Source organism: Ursus arctos, unplaced genomic scaffold (genome assembly GCF_023065955.2).
Source record: "Ursus arctos isolate Adak ecotype North America unplaced genomic scaffold, UrsArc2.0 scaffold_15, whole genome shotgun sequence".
In the NCBI taxonomy this organism is placed as follows: domain Eukaryota; kingdom Metazoa; phylum Chordata; class Mammalia; order Carnivora; family Ursidae; genus Ursus; species Ursus arctos.
In genome coordinates, this window is record NW_026622819.1 from 39389326 (window position 1) to 39403361 (window position 14036).

The 14036-nt window shown below is 45.3% G+C and overlaps 1 long non-coding RNA gene across 1 annotated transcript; it reads right to left on the reverse strand.

Moving 5' to 3' along the window:
* Window positions 1-9388: 9388 nt before the first annotated feature.
* LOC123001684 (uncharacterized) lies at window positions 9389-13261 on the reverse strand. Its single transcript, XR_006410851.2, has 3 exons — window positions 13136-13261; window positions 11605-11684; window positions 9389-10077 (listed from the first exon to the last, which is right to left on the reverse strand). It is a non-coding gene; the product is annotated as an uncharacterized LOC123001684 (long non-coding RNA).
* Between the last annotated feature and the right edge of the window lie 775 nt (window positions 13262-14036).

Consider the following 14036-nt stretch of genomic DNA (forward strand, 5'->3'; position numbering starts at 1 on the left):
CTTATTTAACAATAAGTGTATTGTTAAAATATTAACAATATTTAAGAGCACGCCCTGTTGTTGTCGTTGTTTGCTAAACTCACAGCCTGAGCATAGGGAAGTGTTGTAACGTGGGCCCTTCCATGGACAAAGGACAACCGGCCTTGGGTCTGAGGGACTGAAGGAGTTCCAGGAGCTTGGGAGGAGCTGGGATTTATGCCTGACTAGTAAAAAATCCTTGAAGTAGAAATCTTGTGTTCTAGATTTCATAGACCTCAAGAATAGAGAAGACCCCTTGGTTATTGTGTGGAATAGAGATTTTCAAAAGTTTCCTCAATTCCAATTGAACTGCCACCGGCAAGGTAAGAGCGTTTCAGTGGCCCCACCTCGCCAGGCACTATTGGCAAGTCTTTGAATCTTCTGTTGCCGTCAATTTAGCAGACGTATGATACCTCCGTGTTGCTTTAGTTTTCATTTTCTTGACGATTTTATTTTCTTTTTTTTTTAAGATTTTATTTATTTATTCGACAGAGATAGAGACAGCCAGCGAGAGAGGGAACACAAGCAGGGGGAGTGGGAGAGGAAGAAGCAGACTCCCCGCGGAGGAGCCTGACGTGGGGCGCGATCCCAGGACTCTGGGATCACGCCCTGAGCTGAAGGCAGATGCTTAACGACTGAGCCACCCAGGCGCCCCTCTTGACGATTTTAGAAGACAATGTTCTCTTATGTATTTCTTTATTCTTCATGTTTTCCTTCATGTAAAAACACTCCTTTTATCCGTTCATGCTAAATTTGAAAGCTTTTCATAGATTACTATAGCTATCAGACTACTGTCTGTCACATTTGATGAAAACATTTTCTGCCTTTCTTCTTAGCCTTTACATTTTTAATTTACAGATATTTTAATGTTTATATACAAGATTCTATCAGGTTTTTTTTTTCTTTGCATTTGCTTCTATTTCTTCAAAGCAATAGAAAGAAAGTTGCCATCTCTCTACGGATTTCATAAATCGCTTATTTTCTGCTTGTCTTCCTATGTTTAAAAATATTAACCAGCTCTCGAGATGTCCTTCAACAGATGAATGAATAAAGAAGATGTGGTATGTATATATATAGTTGGGACTATTACTCAGCCATCAGAAAGGATGAATACTTACCATTTACATTGACATGGATAGAATTGAAGGGGATTATGCTGAGCAAAATAAGTCAATCAGGGAAAGACAATTATCATATGGTTTCACTCATATGTGGAATATAAGGAACAGTGCAGAGGATCATAGGGGAAGGGAGGGAAAACTGAATGGGAAGAAATCAGAGAGGGAGACAAACCATGAGAGACTCTTAACTATAGAAAACAAACTGAGGGTTGCTGGTGGGGAGGTGAGTGCGGGGATGGGGTAATTGGGTGATGGGCATGAAGGAGGGCACGTGAGGTGATGAGCACCGGGTGCTATGTGCAACTGATAAATTATTGAACACTACATCTGAAACTAATGATGTACTATATGTTGGCTAATTGATTTAAATTAAAAAAATTAATTGACTCTTGAACCTGATGGTTCTTAAAGAGTGGCTTGAGGATCCTGTGCGCCAGAGTACTTGCTCTGAGTATTTGCTTGTTTTAATGCCCAGTCCCAATACCCACGACAGACCGAATGAATCAAAATTGCTCTAGAAAAGTCATGGAGATATGGGTCTTTAACCACCTTCTAGGTGATTCGTTTGTCCCTGAAGCTTGAAAATTCCTTGTTAAGCCAGATGGGATTTATTATATACTTCTGCATGCAAGCAATAGATTGGGGATAATTTAAGCCCGAAGGGAATGTGTTGGAAAGATTGGAAGGAGTTTACAGAATTAAAGTCAAACCTGATGAGTTGACTTGCAGAGGGAATAACCAGGCAGCTCTCAGGATCTTGGCAGGAGAAAACACCTCATCACACGTTAAGGGACTAGAGCAGCAAGATGAAAAGGCACTCTCTGTCCTCTTCCCCTTCCTTCCTCACCCACCTGAACATAAGCTCAGTGGGGGCAGGGGTCGCTGCCTCTCACGAGTAGGCAGAGTAGGCATTCAGGGAATATTCCCTCTTCCTGTTGCTCCATTCACAGTCCCTTTAGACAAAGTCCAATTGTCACGATTTAGGTGACTGTCACCCTTTGAGCAGAAAAGGGCAAAGAACCTTGATTTATGGGCCTGCTCACACTGCACACACAGGAGGAAAGGTTATTCCCCAAAACAACATTCGAATTGGTTATCATAGGAAGGAGACTAGATCCTGGGTGATTTTTAAATATTTTCCAGTATATCATGGTATAAGGATTCTAAGATAAATTTTTTCCCAAATGGTTCTTCAATTATTCCCAACAACACTTATTTACTCATCAATCTTTCCAATCTTCCTTACATGGAGGGTTTTCACATAAACATATTTACATTGTTATACCAGCGACATCCATATTGAGATTTGTATTTTATTTCCTGGATCTGTAACTCCGAAAGACTAAGTTTACAGCTATTTAAGACAAGATTTTCCCATCGCCTTTTGGACGCCATAAATAGGTTGCTCCTTGCACTACCTGCATGGTCCCGTTCTCTGCAAATATGCTTCGAGTCTTAATGCTCTTGATTTTTGCCGTGTGAAACATCTCGCGTTTCCCTCTAGGACTACATTGTATGTTTGCTTAGCCCTGAACTCCCCTGTTTTCCCTTTCTGTGTGCTCTAGCCAGACATGGATCATCAGGTAAAATTCATTTTCTTTTTTAAACTTCTCAATAAAGGGGATCTCAACCTTCTTCACTTGAGTTTATTTTAGGAGATGTAAAGCTGTGGGCAACCAAACAGGAGGCCCCTTCCAGTATGCACCCTTAATTTCTCAGAGTTCTGTCGTGTTCAAGGGAGCCCCTTCTGCTTAATATCCAAGTCATTTTGCCTGAGCCCCTCGCCGATATTTTATTTATTTATTACAAAATGTCTAGCTTTTTTGGCAAGACTCATCTCATTACTCCCGAGAATCTTCAGGGAAGATTTCTGCATTGGAACAAACCTACCTTGACCTTCGTTCACCATCGCTCACTCGGGACCACTGCTCGGGTCCTCTGCTGGTCACCTCTCGCCATTGCACAACTGTTGCAGCTTGTTTGCAATTTCTCAGAAGACACGGCCGGTGTCTCAGGGTAGCCCATGCCAGGAGGACACAGCCCTATTCTGAGTCTCTGTAGTCCAGTGCGTGCCAGCTATGATGTCTGATTAAATACTACTGAAATCTTGAAAGGAATTCAGGAATAAAGGAGATTTTAACCTCGATATTAGATAGCACAACTCCTAGGATCCGTAAGTGTGGGGTTGTTTTCTCTTCCCTCCTACACACTACCGTTCAGGAGCTGGCTCGCCTCTCTCCCAAGAGAGCTTCGTTTGGTTTTCTCCTGTACACCTTGAGTTCAAGCTCTTACCCCCTTCAGCCTCAGAGAAGGGATGAAGTAAAGCCATCCCGTCACCTAATCCAAGTCTCAATTCATTTCTTCACCGGGATGTATCACAGTGAGAATGTGCCCGCCCACCGCGCCGGGGTCCCAACTGGGCAACTCCAGCGGTACAAAGCGTACTTCTCCAGGTGTGTTGATCTAGTCATAAGGGACGTGGAGGGCACCGAACACTTTAATCCACGCTGGCTACCACTCCTGTCTACACCTCATGCTGAAGAAAATACGAGACCTGCCCACGGCCTGTTGTGATAACCTAACAGCAATATTGAAACCAACATATTTCCCAAGCAAAATTGGTGATTTTCTGGGGTAGCCCAAACTAAATCTACATCACCAAAAAAAATGTCTCTGTAAGGACGCAGTCCTATTAAAGATACTGTCAGTTAGCGTTACCGACAGAGCACCTTATACCCCAATCTGAAATCTTTGACGGGGTCTGGGTCATTTCACGGACTCCGAGCTTCCCTGAGTATAATGAGTGGGCATTGGTCTCACGTGTAGGAGCCAACATTTCACCAAAGAGCTGAGGCTAAGAATGCAACTCAAGAAGGAAACCCAGGGTTCGAATCCTTTGGTAAAGTAGTATAAACCATAGAAGGAGGCATTTGGTGAACCACGGGCTCGAAGTTCGGCGGGCAAATGGTTCCTCTCAGCAGTGAGACCCATTCTAAGACACGAATGGAAAGCTGCTGTCAGCAAAGCAGGTTCCTATCACCTTTGTTGTAAAGAGGCTTATGCTTGGGCCACAGAAGACTCGGTACCAACAGCTAGTGCTGAGCAGAGGACTCTGATGTATGGCGCGTTGGCATCGGCTCTCTTGTGGTCGCAATCCCGAGAACAGGTCGCTGTAGCGGGAGCTCGCTCTGCTGGCAGCCGGTGGTCTGGACGTGGGGGGCCCCGTTTCAGGTCTTCACCGTTTACACGCTGGGCGGGGGTAACTCTGGACAAGTCATTCCACCTTTCTGTGCACTAGCTGGAAAGCTCCACAGTCCACTGAGAAGTGGGGGGTGGTTAGTAATTTGTAAACACAGATGACTGGGGGGGCTTGACAGAAGTCAGGTCCTATCGGGATGCATACAGATGGCACGAGAAAATAAACAAACAAACATGGATTCCATGTTACAAATGAGGAGCTCTTTCCTGTCAGATAGTTCTAGCTCCATTCCCTTCACAATTTTTCCTTTACACACTTTTTTTGCAAAAATTTAAACGAACTCCAGTATAATTCATTTGAGAATAGTCAACGCTACGGATTATGGAACGTCTTCAAGTTGTGGCCAGGCCTGCCCTCTAGTGGTCTGAAGACTGCAATGCTTCATTATTAAACTGTTCTGAACTTTGTGATAACTTTCAATGGTTGGGTCACCTCTGCTGTCATATTAACCATGCCTTAGAATGTCAAACTAAAAGGGACTTTAAAATTCATCTGGTCTGTTTCTTTTCAGAACTCAATCCTTCTAAGAATGTACCCTACGCTTGCTGTAACACCCAACTTCCACCTAAAGAAAGCAGAGTAAAACAAGATCACAGAAACTTCTTCCCACATCTGATGAAATAATAATTTTTAAAAATAATTCATCAGCAGCAACCAGAGAGGAAAGAGATACTACTTGAACCATACTCTTCTGGGTTTGGCAGCCATAAAAAGAAAGAGATTCTAATCTGAGTGAGTAGAGCTCCTAAGACCACCTGCGTCACCCCAAAGCTCTTAGTCAACAAAATACTGGGAACGCAAAATGATATTTGAAAAACGAGTAGAAAGCTGCACTCAGCTCTCAGATCATACGGTGAAGAAGGGAAGACATAACAGTCCCAGGTAAAGGGGGAAGGGTGGTGGGAAAATTCATCCGCGCGGTTCAGAGGAACTATTAACAAGCTCCTCCTTAGTCACAGGTGAGCAAAGTGAACAGAATTAGCACAGAAATTACGCAGATCTGCTACAACAAAAGCGAGGGATCTATCAGGAGAGAAAGAGACAAAGCCAAACAAACAAAAAATTCTCAGGAAGAAAATAAAACCAAAAGGAGAAATGCTGATTTCCTTTGAACAGTTCATTATAGAGAAGAGTTCATTATGAATATGAATTCAATACAACAAACGCTTAAAGAAAAATAGTAAAACAATTGACTAAGATAAAAGAAGAGATTGTCGAGCTAAGGAAAAAACTGAGAAACAAAGCAACATTGTTACAGATCTAATAAATTATAAATGGTGAAGAAGAGAAAAACAGGGCTGAAAATGGCTCTGTGAGATGTCTGGGGTCATCGTAGAAAGTGAGGAAGTTTCGAAAAGGCAACACGATTAAAGTAAAGATAAAAGATACAGACAGAAAAATTGTCCAACCTGAGGACAATTGGTATCCTTAGAATATCAAGAAAAACAAAAAAGAATTCAAAGATACAACACAGAAAGAATTTCCTGGAAGGAAGAACTATATTCACAGATAAAAGACACCTTAGGTCAAGAAAAATTGATACAAAATGATCAAAATTGAGTTATTTCTTGGTTAAATTACAAAATGCTAAGGATAGGGGCGCCTGGGTGGCTCAGTAGGTTGGGCATCTAATTCTTGATTTCAGCTCCACTCATGATCTCAGGTCACGAGATCGAACCCCACGCTGGGCTCCATGTTCGGTGGGGAGTCTGCTTGAGATTCTCGCTCCCTCTCTCTCTGCCCTTCCCCCTACTCAGGGGCGTGTGTTCTCTCTCTCAAATAAATAAATAAATCTTAAAAAAAAACAAACAAACCCTAAATGCTAAGGATAAAGAAAAAAAATCCTTCAGACATTCTAGGGGACAAAAGCAAGTCAGCCACATGAGGAGAAGTTGGGTGGTTCCTAGGCTTCTCCATGGCAGTCCCAATGCCCAGAGACAACAGCGCAATGACCGCAAACTTCGAAGAAAACAGTGTGACCCAAGACTATTATTCCAAGTCAGGGTGTTACAAGGTATGGAAAGAGAAGATGGATGTTTTCTGATGTGAAAGAGTTCAAGAAATACAATATTCATAATCTCATTTTAAAATAAAAACAAACTAAACTATCTGACGAATAATCCCAGTTGAATAATAATAAAGGTCTCGTGAATGCAAAAACCGTGAAAAAAAGAGTCAGTGTGAAATATGGCTGTGGTCTGAATGTGTGGCCTCCCGAAGCCATGGGTTGAAATCCTAACCCTCCAATGTGATGGTGTGAGGAGGTGGGGCCTTTGGGAGGTGATTAGTCCCTTATAAAAGAGGCCCCATCTGCCATGTAAGGCCAGCTGTCTAGAAAATGGGCCCTCACTAGACACCAAATCTTCCAAGGCCATGATTCTGGACTTCCCAGCCTCCAGAACTGTGAGAAATAAATATTTGTTGTTTATAACCCAGTTTATGGTGTTTTTGTTATAGCAGCCCAAACTGACTAAGGTAAACACCAAGTTTATATAATTTCACAGCTAAAGCTAATCTTTTGTATGAAGGCAGAATAAAAAAAATACATTATCTTAAGTCCTAACAAACTGAAAATAAAATAAACAAAGTCCAGAGAAGTGAGGCAGAAGGAAGAGTTAGTACAGTAACTCTCTTACGTTCTGTAACGTGGGGTCAGCAAAATACAGCCCCGGGCCAACTTCAGCGCACCCCCAGCTTTTGTAAATAAAGATTCATTGGAACACAGCCTCACTCAGTTCATTCACCTGTCATCTCTGGCTGCTTTCTAGCTACAATGGCAAACCAGAAGAGTTGGGACCAAGATCTCGTGGCTCATATGTGCTAAAATATTTACTATCTGGCTCTTTACGAAAAATAGTTGCTGACTGGTTATATAACAGTGAGGTAATATCCATATATTTAACTGTGTGTGTGTGTGTGTATACACACACACACACTATAAATATATATATATATACACACATATATTAAAATTTATATATATATAAATAATACTATATGTCAATTAAAAATGAGTGTGTCTTTTAAATTGCTCTAATAATTTTTTAACTGTAATGGGATCTTCATCAAGGACATTTTTATCCAACCTATAGATGTATACACATGACCATGTCTAAAATAGTGTTCATTGAATGTTAATGCTCATTCTTGTTACTTCTGAGTGGTAAGATCGGGACTAATTTGTTGCTTTTTTATGTTTGTGTAGTTCCTGATTTTTTTTTTGTAATGAGCATGTATATTTTTTTAAAAAACAACAAAATGATTCATTACACTTTAAAATACAAGAGCTGGTTCATTCCATCCCGAACCCAGCTTCCCTGAGAAGACTGAAACTATTGATTGGGAAAGTCTTCATTCCGTCTTCATCACCTCAAAATGTGGAAGTGTCTATTTTGGAAGTGTGTTTGGAGAATTTCTGTGCATTCCATAATCAAGAGCTGGAAAGTTCCTTTCTTCACTTCCCAGGGGACCTGTCTTCAAAGCAGGGTTGAGGAGTACTTGAAACAGCAGAGGGCGCCCTCCTCCACGTTCCTGGGAACACGCGGCGACGTCCCCGCTGTTGGTCTCAACCTGCCCAGCCCTGCCACTCAATGGTTGTGTGAAGACGGGTCATGGAACACCTCTGGGACTCAGTTTCCCCACCTCCTGCTCCTGCCCCCTGCCGATCCATCCACCTCACTGCACAGCTGGCCAGGCTACTCTCCGGCCAGCAACCCCTCAGTGACTTTCCATTTCACGCAGAAAGAATCCTAAACTCCTGAACGAAGGCTGACGAAGTCCCACCCGATCCCACCCTGCGGCCTCTTTCCACACACCACATCGCACCCTATGCGCCAGTTTGTCAGTATCTAGAACATATGAAGCTCTTTCCCACCTCTGGGCTTTTGGCTTACTGTCTCCTCTGCTGAGCTCTTTTGCACTCAGGAATCTTTCTCAATATTTAGGTCAAGTTAGCTGTCACCTCTTCAGAGAGGCCCTCCCTGATGACCTTATCAAAAATCTCACCCACTTTATGCTCTGTCACATCACCGTGTGTATGGCCTGACTTGTTCTTATCACCTTCCGTAACGGTTTGTTTGTTTGCCCGTCTCCCACTAGAGCTGACTCTCCGCGAGAGCAGGTGCCCCTGTCTTCTTGACCATTTTATCTGTAGCAGCGGCCAGTGTTTGGCAAGTGACTCCCCAGGAAATATTTGTTAAATGAGTGAATGAATGGATTGGCAAACTACACGCACCAGCTGCTCCCTCAAGGAGGATGGAACAGAAGATGAAAAAGTGTGAAAGCCCATGTGTGGGCTGAATTGTGTTTCCCCCTGGAATTCCTACGTTGAAGCTCGAACCTCCGGTACCTCAGAATGTGGCCATACTTGGAACCAGGTCCTTTAAAGAAGCGATTAAGTCAAATGAAGCGATTAGGATGGGATCTAATCCAATGGGACTGATGTCCTTAGAAGAAGAGGAAATTTGGACACATAGAGACACCAGGAATGCACTCACCGAGGAAAGACCACATGAGGTCTTCTTGCAAAAGACGACCATCCACAAGCCAAGGAGAGAGGCCTCAGAGGAAACCCAAGCTGCCCACACCTTGTTCTTTGTCTTCCAGCCTCCAGAACGGTGAGGAAATACATTTCTGCTGCTCTGTGCACCCGGCTGTGGTATTTGGTCATGGCAGCCTTAGAAAATGAATATAGCTCCTTATAAACTAGACAGTAGTAGATGAAAACAACAGCTTAATGTTTGGAAGAAAAAAGGTGACACACTCACGGGGCATCCGAATGGCACGTGTGTCCAAACCACGCAGCTGAAGCCACAGAACTTGAGAAGTTCACTTCTGAGGCCAGAAAGGCAGGGATGACTTCACAAATTGTGGGCCCCAAGCCAAACGAAAATGTGGGGCCCCTTGTTCAAAAAGCTGGGGAAAAGGTGCCCCCCAAAGCACAAAAAGATAAAGCTTTCTCTTTCCTCCATGGCCTCTCTGTCTCTCAACTTGTCATGGTGTTTTATATCTGTGTTTGATGTCGATCTAAGAAAAATTTATATGTGATATTAGCATGAATTTTACCACCATCCTTATATTGTGCAATGGTCATCTTCAGGGAAAACACCAGCGCATTCAACTCGATGCAGAATCACTGAAATTACACCATTCGTATTTTGTAGCTCACACGGGTGTGTGTATTTCCTTCCTACCAGAGCAGCGAAAATACTACGAAAAACTAACTCACCCCTTTTATTTCATTTCTTGATACACACACATTCTAGCCACGCTCCACCTTCACCTTACTGATGGAAGAGGAAGGACTGCAGGGGAAGGGACAGGGGGCTGCCCCACCTTTCCCTTTTTTTCAGCCCACCTGTTGGAAGTAACATGAATAAGACAGGATATCATGGGGATCCTTGGTCATTCATGTTTCAGAGAACGCGATTGCCCTTTCTGTGTTCAGAGTGAATTCTGATTGGACAGAAGCGCAGCCTCTCCGGGCCGACGCAACACACTTGTCTTGTGCTCGTTTTGAGTCTCACTTGTCCTCCACGCATCCTGCGTGTGGCTGAGCTCTGTCCACAGGGGGCATGGTTAATGCCGTATGCGAATGAGGCCGAAAGGAACAGCAGTGGGCCTCTATGTACACGTATGTCCCCTGCTCACATGCACGCTCTCCTGTCCAGCCAACTTGACCTACAGAACATGAGATCAAAGATAAAATTAGCAGAGACTTCAAGCTGGCCACAGCAGAGCATTAAACTAAGCACGGGGCTTTGTGGACGTGGGCTCCTGGGCCACTACACACGCTACAAGGCTTGGAAGCAAGCCTTTCAAAAAGGTGAGGCCGTCATTCAAGAGCAAAGATGCAAAGAGGGCCCCAGACTGACTGCAAGCAAATTCCCAGAGTAAGCATCCTGCAGAGGTCTCCGACGCCTTCCTATAAAAAACTACCAAAGTGAAGTTCAGTGTCCACCCCTCGAGAGGAGACACAGGAATTAATGATCTCATGCTGCTCGTGGCCACTGGGCTTTAGGAGTCAGACTGAGAACCTGTAGAACACAAAACCATGTTTCTAGAATTCTCAGAGACTGACTTGCAAATGCTCTTTGGGAACCCACATTATTTCTAATTTCTACCGTAAGAGCCACCTGCCTCCATCAGTCTTGGGGGAACCTGTGGCTCTCTGATAAGGCAGAGCCCAGTTCGGCACCTCGCGGGGCCGTAAAGAGGTGGATGGGGGCCACCCCGGTGTAGTGGGATCCCAGGCGGGAGGAGATCAGCTCTGATAGGAAACGTGTAGCCTTAATCAACTCACTTCCAAACAGTCTCACTTCTCTCTTCTGCAAAACAAGCGAGTTGGATTGTGGTGATCCCCAAGGGCCCGTACTGAGTTAAAAATAACCCCAACCAGCAAAACTTTGTGTGAGGGAGAAGGCAGAGAGAAAGAGTGACAAAGTCGCATGGAATAACTTGGCAGTGAATAATAAACTGGGGCCAATTTTAGAAACCACTGGGCTGGTCCTTACCAGCTCTTCGCAGGTCTTGAAAGTTCCCCGGTCACTTAGGGTCTGATTTCCTCCAGGCCAGGGAAGTGTGGACTGGGCCAGCGGATCACGGCGCCGATCCCAGCCAGCTGTTCCCTGCCTGCACACCTGGGGCAGTGGCTTTCCTCCTGTTACTCTGTGGCCCAGCGTTGGCTAATTTGTGACACTGTGCCAGAGGGAGATCTTGAAGGACTTGTGACCTCTCTAATGTTTTAATCCTCACCATTTTTCTGCTTAATCCATTCCTGGCCTCTGATCACCTTAAGTCTCTTGGAACATTGATGGAAACAAAGCTCTCAGATGATAATAAGGTTTGGAAGAAAGTAAAGTAGGGTGAACACCTAGGATCTAGCTTTGATCCTAACAAGCTGGGTGACCTCAAACAGGTCCCTTCTTGTGATTATGGGTTTTTTTCCCTCCACAGCTTCTCTTCTCAGGTGACAGCACCCTGATTTTCAACTGTGGATGCACCTCTCTTCTATTCTGAAATCCTAATGTTCCGGTGGGATTGACCCTTCTCCCAGTTCCACAAGTAGGCTCATACTGTCCTCATCTAACTGGCACATCCCGTACCGCTGGCCACAGTGATGGATCAGGGCCAAGAACAGGCCCACTTGGAGCCAATAGGAAGACTTCAGGCCTCTAGTAGGGCTTCTGGGTGAGAAATGTTCATTACCGGTTCACTGGATTTGAAGACAGCAGCAAGCGAGGCTTGGAGTCGTGGTAACTATCTCACCATCAGGGAACCAGGCCGGTCTGAGATCAAAACCAACAAATGTATGAATGAAAAGCAGAACAAATAGCAAAATAGAGACACTGGGTCTCAATGACATTTTCTGAGCCTCTGGTTCAAACTGTACCTGAAGCCAAAAACCAGCCCCGGATGTGAGTCAAGAAGTTCTTTTGTTTATTTTAAATGGTTTAAACTGAGGTTTTGGTCACTTGCAAGAATAATAATCCTAACTACTATACTTCACCTCTCTGGACCTCAGTTTCCTCTACTGCAAAATGGCTATTTTGTGGACAGTAATTAGCATGGGCCAGCATAACGGGCACTATCTTTTCCAGGAGTGGCCATAATTCCAGGGTGGTGGCAAAGGGCATTTTTCAAAATGCCAAGGACTGATTGCTTCGCCCAGTAAGCACCGGACATCATGGTGTCACTCGCATGTGACCGGGTGACCTTTAATATATGTGATTATCTTGTTTGCATACAATCTAATTCTGTATTTCTAACAGGGGTCTCTTTTCTGAGCCTCAGATGCCGTATTCATCCGAATACTGGATAAACTCCACCTACAAGTTTGACAGTCCTCTCAGCCTGGCAGGTCCCAGACTGAATGTGGTTCCTTCAGCACCCCCCTCCCCTCTCCTGTGTTCCCAGCCAAGACTCAGGGCACCACCTTTTGCCCAGAAGCCCACGCCTGAAACCTATAAGCTGCCCTTCCTTCCTCTCCCTCTTCCTTCCGAGTCCATTCCAGCTGCAAGCCTCGTGAAGTCGGCCTTTAAATAGCTCTCATAGTTTCACCTTTCTCTCCAGTTCTCCTGCCACTTCGGTATTAAAATCCACCGGTATCTTGCCCAAGCACTGAAGAAATTTCTAGTTGGTCTGAAGACAGCTCTCTCCTTCTGGGTTCTGGTTTCAGCTCCCTCCCCTCAACTCTTTGGGCCTAGAAGGGGTAACAGCTTCACTGCTACTAACTCTGCATGACCCTGTGATCCTTTGTGGCTCCTGTTTATAAATACACCTTCCCAAGATAATTCTCAGGTGAAGGTCCCATCATCCATTTCCCACTGGGATCCTCACTCTTCCGTGTCTTCCCGTGAGCACCTCATTTCCCACGGGGATGACGGCCAAGATGACTCTCTCTCTTTTCCCCTCCTCCCCTCTGAGTCTTCTGATCATGGAGGCTGGACGGAAGGAGGGAGGAGGACCTGAGAAGCCCACGGTGGCAGGGTCAGCTGTGGCTTTTAGGAAGCCCTGGGGATTTGTGGGAGAAGAGAGCTCTGGCCCCAACTGTTGGAAGCTCTCCACCAGCATGCAGGGCGAGCTCCTCTTTGTCCTTTGTTTGGGGCCCTACTTGTCCGGGCTGAAGCAGTAGGAAAAATGTGACCGACCATCCTCTCACTGCCGGCCTTCCGGGGCAGGACTTAAGGAAGCTCCCAAGCACCCAGAGGCTGATATTTTCTATTTATTAGTCTCTTACCCAAGCTTTGCCTTGAGTGTTCGTGAGCAGGTAGTCCTCAGGTAGCTAGCGGCCACGCCTCCCTGGAGACAAGACCGAGGAGGGAAGCAGAGCAAACACCCCCAGTCTGCCCCAGCTGGTCACGAATTTTCTGCATCCAACAGTCGTATTTGTGTAACACGTTACAGTTTAACGAGGGCTTTCATCTGCAGCGGCCGGCATATGGCTGAGTAATCAATATGTGTTTCGTAAATGATTGAATGGATCTCCTCTTCAAAATAACCCTGTAAGGTTGGCAGAACGGAGATGACCATTCCCTCTTTCCAGAAAAGGAACCCGGGGTCCAGCTAGCAACGCTAGCAGCGTGCCGCGCACCTCACGTGGTCCCCTTGGGGAGGATGCTGGGCCACCGTCAGAGAGGGGAAGGGCTTCTGGAAGGAGTGGGGGCTTGGATGGGGTCCTGCCTCAACAGGCACGACTCTAGTACAGTCTGGAGCTGCCATGGGGCGTAGACGGGTAGGCAGAAGTTCAGGCTGAGGAGCAGCTGGGAATTGAGCAAAGGGAAAAAGAAAAAGACCTTCCGGTGCCAAGACTCCAGGGAAATGTTTGTTGACTTTTTGCTTTGTATCGGCTATTTCCAACTAGGCTTTGAGCTAACGTTTGGATACAAGGGCTCCCTGGGGTGGGTGGGGAGTTCACGACCTCGTTTTGTGGCTCTCCAAGCCACCGCAAACCCACAGCAGCTCCAGGAAAATGCCTGAATTACACGGAAAGCGTCGAGGGAACTACGCAGAAAACAGAGAGCACTCCTGGGAAAGTGGACAGAACAAGAATTGAAAGGGCAAAACAAGACCAGCCACGGGGGTGGGACCAGAAGCGTCAGCACTGTCCCTGCAGGAATGCCAACCGGGCTGCTTCTCCC